We start from the raw sequence: 7,531 nt of genomic DNA on the forward strand, positions 1-7,531 counted from the left end.
CCCTATTGTTCGACTACCCCGCCCCTTCCCCTTTTTTCAGGGAATTGTGCCTTCTTCCTTCCTGCCCGTGCCAAGTGGTTACCATAGGAACAACCTTGCTCCTGCGATTGGACCACACCCCTCTGGCCACAGTTGATTGGACTGGAGGTGAACACCTCACCGAGGTTGGGCCAATCAGAGTCTCAACCCCTGGGGACCAGGGAGTTGGCGGGGGTGATGAGGCTCCAGGCTCCCGGCTGGACTAGTCGCTCCTTGACTCAGGAGCTATGCTGGCAGCCCGGGTTTTAGTCGAGGGGTCCACGAAGCAGGGAAAGACACTTCTGCACGGAGGAGGTGTGAATGAGGCAGATGAGGAACAGTGAGAGAGCCTGGTGCCTGTTCTCCTGGGATGTGGCTGCACCCCTGCCCTGGGGCTCCTTGAAACAAAGCCCCTTTTTGCTTAAATTGCATCCAGTGGGTTTCTATCTTTCTCAACGAAACAAGCCCCAGCCAATAGCTTGCCAAATGCTAGGGCTTTATAAATGCATAAATATGGCAAGGTCTCTGCCCTGAAGAAAGCCATAAACCACTGGGAGAGACGGACATACGCACTAAACATTAACTACAGGGCAATGGTGCTGTAATAAAAATTTCGTCAAGGCAGGGAGATTGTGCAGAGATAAAACAACAGGTGTAAAAACGTTTTGAAAAGAAAAACGTAGTATGTATGTCCCCTATAATCATACTTAGGTGATTCAACTTCATTTCTATTTTTAGTTTAATCAAGAACACAACCAGAACGATGCTGTTTTACACGGCAGCTGGCTGGTGTTAATCTGGCAATGAGTAAGTGATCCAGGATCTCATGCTTTTACTTCCTCATTTGTGTTTGGTTAGTGGATGGATAGATAACATTAGAGTGTCCCAAAGAATTGGGAAGCATTTGTGGTTTGTGGTCTTCCTGCTTTATCACAATTCTCTACCCTTTCTGTCCTGCCTCCATCAACCTCTCCTTGACTCCATGAAATTACCAGGCTGCTGACTCAACTAGACTGAAACCTTGCAAGTGAATCACTGATTGGGAAGTTTGCTGATGGACATGCCATTGCTGTTAACCACACATGGTGACATTATGTCTAGAGAGGTGTGACTTCTGCTGAAATAATCTTTAAAATCATCTTGTCCAAGGACTCTTCGAATGTTCTAATGGTTTATGAAAGAGCAATGATATCTCGTTGAGAAATGCCTTCTCTCCACCCTATCACACACAGACACCTGTTTATTTCTGCTGAATTTCTGATGGCAGAGATAACAGCACCGAGCATAGCTTAATGGCACGCTGATGTGGAGGAATAAAGCAGGCTTGGGTGTCAACTTGATGTAAGTTCAAATCCCAGCTCCACAAATAGCCAGCTGTGGGGTCTTGGGCAAATTAACCAACCTCTCTGAGCCTCAGCTTCCTTGTCTGTTGCAGGAAGGAAAGAAATGGACAAGAGATCACCTGTAGGGTGGACAGGTGTAGAACAGTACCAGGTAGGACTCGAATGATTCAATGAAAGGAGGTGGATAAAAATAACATACTAGGAAATGGAGCTGAGAAACTGCTTGTTTTGGGGTGCCTGCCTGGCTCATTTGGAAGCGCATGAAACTCTTGGTCTTAGAGTCAGGAGTTTGAGCCCCTTGTTGGGTGTAGAGATTGCTCAAATAAATAAATAAACTTAAAAAAAAAAATCCTGCCTGTTTCTTTTAGTGTATCCTGGAGTGAATTGGGTTTTCTGGGACAGGCTGGGAGGGCTCCCTTTCCAGCAGAGCTGATCTACTGCTAAGAATCAGAATCTGATCCATCACATTTAATGACAAGGAGACTTGTACCATTTAAAACCCAGTAAGTCAAGAATAATTTTCCTGTAAGAATAACTGTAATGTTGGGGGCTTGAGCCTCAGAGCACAAATTCTACAACCATTGTAGTATTGTGCTCCCACTGAACTTTTTAAAAATGTGTCTTATTTTAAATTTTTTTTAAGTTTATTTCATTTTGAGAGAAAGAGCACACACACTCGCACACACACGTGTGTAAGTGTGGGAGTGGCAGAGAGAGAGGGAGAGAGAAAATCCCAAGCAGGCTCCACACGGTCAGTGCACAGAGGATTCAAGGCTCAAACTCAAACTCATGAACTGTGAAATTACAACCTGAGCTAAAATCAAGAGTTGGACACTTAACCAACTGAGCCACCCAGGAGCCCCTTGTTTTTTTAACCTTTATTATCGAAGTAGAGTTGACATCATCCTTTGAACTTTTTTTTTAAGATTTATTTTTTTTAGGTAATCTCTACACCCCACACGAAGCTCAAACTTACAACCTGGAGATCAAGAGTCACGTGCTCTACTGACTGATCCAGCCAGGTGCCCCTGAACAATTTGCTCTCTGTGCCGTCTCTGGTATTTTGCAAAATGCTCACACATACAGGAATAGCAAGCAAGAGCTATCGCAGTGACTGTCCTTCATAGCACTTTATCTCAGCTGACCTTTCCATGGAAGTGATTACAACAATGATGCATCTTTCAGCTTCAGCACTTCCAAGACCACTTGAACTCAGAAGTCCCAGTACACCCAAACAGCCCTGAGGCTGACTCAGGAGGTGTACCTCTGTTTATCCACTAAAGTGGCGCCACCCTGTGGCAACTTCATGAATAGTGTACAATCCCCTGTCCCTCCAGTTGTGCAATTAAGGGATTCTTGAATATTTTTTTTTAACTTTTTAGGGGCGTCTGGGTGTCAGATGGTTAAGCATCCAACTTCGGCTCAGGTCATGATCTTGCAGTCTGTGGGTTGGAGCCCCATGTCAGGCTCTGTACTGACAGCTCAGAGCCTGGAGCCTACTTTGGATCCTGTGTCTCCCTCTCTCTCTGCCCCTCCCCCACTTGCATTCTCCTTATCTCTCTCTTTCTCTCTCTCTCTCAAAAATAAATAAATATTAATTTTTTTAATTTTAGATTTATTTTTACTTCTCAAGAGAAGTGGAGGGAGAGTGCACGCAAGCAGGGGCGTGGCAGAGGGAGAGAAAAAAAAATTTTTTTAACGTTTTATTTACTTTTGAGGGACAGAGAGAGACACAGCTTGAGCAGGGGAGGGGCAGAGAGAGAAGAAAACACAGAATCCAAAGCAAGCTCCAGGCTCCAAGCCATCAGCACAGAGCCTGATGTGGGGCTCGAACTCACAAACCTCAAGATCATGACCAGAGCTGAAGTCAGAGGCTTAACTGAGCCACCCAGGGACCCTGAAGGAGGGGGAGAATCTTAAGCAGGCTTCACAGTCAGCACACAGCCAAGGGCAGGGCTCCATGTCGCAAGCCTGGGATCATGACCCCAGTAGAAATCAAGAGTCCACTGTTCAACCAACTGACCCACTCAGGCTCCGGTATTTATTAATTTTTTAATTGGTGCGTTTTGTATTTCAATGATGGGACATAACATGAGGCCTTACTCATATTTTTACATTACTGTAATTCAGATTGCGTAATTAAAATTTACATAAAATGTAATTACACTATACTGGATTTACTTAAATCTTTTAACTCCACCATTTTTGAGATTTTGAGAAGTTTGCAGCTTGAGTTTCAGGAAAGCACAGTGGAAAGGCAACTATATATCGTTTTGTTTTTAAGATTTTTTTTTTCTTTTTTAGAGAGAGAGAGAGAGCATGTGTGAGCAGGGGAGAGGGGCAGAGGGAGAGAGAGAATCTGAAGCAGGCTCTACACACAATGCGGAGCCTGACCCAGGGCTCGACCCCATGACTCTGGGATCATGACCTGAGCCAAAATCAAGAGCTGGACACTCAACCGACTGAGCCACCCAGGTGCCCCTTGTTTTTTTATTTTTGAAGTATAGTTGACATCACCCTTTGAACATTTTTTTAAAGATTTTTTTTATTTTTAAGCTATCTCTATACCCATCGTGGGGCTCAAACTCATAACTTCGAGATCAAGAGTCACATGATCTACTGACCGAGCCAGCCAGGCACCCCTGCAATCATATATCTTATGTTATTTACTTCCAGAAGGACCCCCCACTCTGGGTAGGATTGCACCAGGCTGCCTGGAGGAAGCCACTTCTTCTTTGCATGGATAGGAGTTATCTGTTCTTGTCCTTGGAAATTCACTCCCACTTCCTTCCTCTATTGGAGTCTTCCTAGCCTGTTTTTGCAGGGCAACAGTGGATACCTCCAGGACCCATGCCTGCAGCCCCTGAGCAACCTCTTTTCATCCTAACCTTCTCCCTTCATAACTCAGGGTGGTACTTTTCAAACTAGGGTCTGTAGGTATATTCTGGGGCGGGGCCGGGGAAGGGGTGGTGGTCTCTGAATTCTACCAAAAGTTTCAAATGTTGTGTTTTCATTTTTGGGTCATCTGTATGCCCACCCCAGAACCAAGGGCCACCTCGTGATTTTAAAACCTGGTTTTCCATTTGGACTAGGGTCATGTTCACGGCGGATGAATCAGTATGCAGTATCATCAAAGGCAAATGTCTCACTGAAGTTCAAATAGAGAAAGATGGCAAGAGAAAGATGGTCCTATGAAACAAAGGGTTTTGCAGCTCTAATCGTCTTCCCATCCAATGTGACAGTAGGTACTAACAGTAAGGTTTACAAATAAACCACGAAGAGGTTCCACGAAATACTATTTAAATATTTTCCTGATTATATTTTGTGGGTTTTTTATGTTTATTTATTTTTGAGAGTGAGACAGAGCCTAAGCAGGGGAAGGACAGAAAGAGAGGGAAACACAGAATCCGAAGCAGGCTCCAGACTCTGAGCCGTCAACACAGAGCCCAATGTGGGGCTTGAACTCACGGAACCGCCAGATAATGACGTAAGCTGAAGTCAGAAGCTCAACTGACTGAGCCACCCAGGCGCCCCTGTTTTAAGTGGGTTCTCCACCCAACGTGGGACTTGAGCTCACAACCCCCAAGATCAAGAGTTTCATGCTCTACCAACTGAGCCAGCCAGGTGCCCCTTTATGTTATAATTTGGGGGTACATGATTAAATGGATTGGTTCATTAAAATTATGACTAGGTGGTTAAAAAGGAGTTTATTATTCATAAAAAGAATAAACAATAATAATGTCAGTGATTCAAATACTGGTCCATTATCCAAAACAAAGCAAAACTCAAGTTGAAAGTACACCTTTCCCCCATTAAACCACACACCAGTGATTCACAGTGATTCAGTTTCAGTAAAACATCACCCGTCACTTTGATTTAATATTGTTCATTTAACGTCTATGACTTTTTGTGTGTATTTTTAAGTTTTTTTTTTTTTTTTTGGTTTAAAGCTGAGGCAGCATATGAACTTTTTAAATATGGAAATTTAAGTTTTGCTTTTCCTCATTTTCATCCCTGCTTTGGAAGGGTTCAATACAATTTAAGAAGGGGGACTCCCACTCACCTCCAAGCATTCACCCCAGTGCAAATATTTCCAAATATTTCCCTTCTCTTTCCAGTGGTAAATGCAGAATGAATTCTTCCAGCCCTCTGGGCAAGCAAAGCCAGTTTATCAAAAGGTAATGATTTAGTGTCCGGTTTTATTGGCCCATCAGGGTCTACCAGGAAAGAAAAGAGAGTGGGGCTATTGTGCGAGGGGACTGAGAGGGAAAGGCTGCATGTGAAGCTCTATTGAGAGTCCAGGGACTGTGTTGGAATTTTCCCAGATTTCCGTAGGGAAACTCTGGATACAGACACCTCTGTGATCTGCATGCAGGACAGGGTCAGGTTCTCACCGGGGACTGCCCAGTGGGGATGGCACCCAGTGATGCCACAAGACTGTGTTCTGTCCTGGTGTGACCATGCAGTGTAGACGCCTTCTTGAAACGCTCCGGGACCCCTGAGAGCCCAAAGTCCATCCCACAACAGGGAAGAGAGGAGGCCTCAAAGCTGCACTCACGGGAGAACGTACTCAACCTGGAGGCCCCTAACCTGGGAGGTGACCCAGTCACCAAATGGCCCTATTGGGAAAACACACCTGGAAAGGGGGCACTGTCCAGCCACTGTTGGTGCATTGTGAGGGCACCATGGAGTAGGTTCAGAGGTGCTGAAGGAACACAGAGGCTGGGAACTGACCACTGTTGCCAAGACAATGCAGACAGGAGGGTCAAGCAACGGGAAAGTCTTTCTCCCTGCCAGTCTTTCTTTACAGGGGCTGGATCCATTGGAAAATCAGCTGGCCAAGGATTCTGGAGTATAGTTTTCAGAGTCCCAGCAACAGAGCAGGTAGACAGGTGGGCTGGGAGCTGAGAGACACTGGGCCAGTGACCACCAAGGCATGCTTAAAGCCAAAGAGAAGTTAATATCCTGCATCTCATTCAAGACTCTTAGTTGCAAGCTAGAGAAGCTGACTTTGGCCAGTTGAAGCTGCAAAGGAATTTACCAAAGGCTTTTGGGTATCGCACAGAACTGGCTTGAGAAACGAGATTAGAAATTGGCTCAGAACCAGACCAGAAGGACACTGCTGCCATACGGCATCTGATGCTGCCGTGGCGTGCTAGATTCTGTTACTTTCCAGGAGGGATTCCTTCTCTCTGCTTCCACCCCAAGCCTCCCTGACCCGCTGGCTTTGGGCGTGGCCATGGGATCTGCCCTGCCCATGGAATATGGCTGAAATGATGGTGTGCCCTTTCTGAGCAGCGTTCCTGCCCCACTCTCCTGCCCTCTTGCATGAGGAGAACATACTCCCTGGAGCTGCGGCTCCTCCAGCCACAGCCCTGCAAAGACATGAAGCACACTTGAACCTAACTTGCAGACTGGAGCCCAGCCTCTGGGAGTCCAATAGAAACCAGCCCAGCCACAGGTCACCAACATCCTGTCCACAGAACTATGAGTGAGGAACACATTTGCTGGTGGAAATCACTGAGATTTGGGGGTGTATTTTTTTTTACCATGATAGAAGCTGACAAGTGCACATGACCACCTAGAAGAATCTCTCCTCTCCTGCTTTTTTTTTTTTTTTTTAGTGTGTATTATTTTTGAGAGAGAGAGACAGAGAGACAGAGTATGAGTGGGGGAGGAGCAGAGAGAGAGGGAGGGAGACACAGAATCTGAAGCAGGCTCCAGGCTCTGAGCTGTCAGCACAGAACCTGACACGGGGCTCGAACTCATAAACCGTGAGATCATGACCTGAGCCACCCAGGCGCCCCCTGTTTTTTTTTTTTAATGGGCCAACTTCTTTTTTTTTCTTTAATTTTTTTTCAATGTTTACTCATTTTTGAGAGAGAGAGAGAGTGTGTGAGCAGAGGAGGGGCAGAGAGAGAAAGGGAGACACAGAATCCGAAGCAGGCTCCAGGCTCTGAGCTGTCAGAGCAGAGCCCGATGCGGGGCTTGAACTCATGGACTGCAAGATCATGACCTGAGCCCAAGTCAGATGCCCAGCCAACTGAGCCACCCAGGCGCCCCCCCCCCCTTTTTTTAAGTTTATTTTTGAAAGAGACAGAGACAGTGCGCGTAGGGGAGAGGCAGAGAGAGAGGAAGACAGAGAATCCCAAGCAGGCTCCCCATGGTCA

Source organism: Herpailurus yagouaroundi, unplaced genomic scaffold (genome assembly GCF_014898765.1).
Source record: "Herpailurus yagouaroundi ecotype Mexico unplaced genomic scaffold, PumYag 141, whole genome shotgun sequence".
Lineage (NCBI taxonomy): Eukaryota > Metazoa > Chordata > Mammalia > Carnivora > Felidae > Herpailurus > Herpailurus yagouaroundi.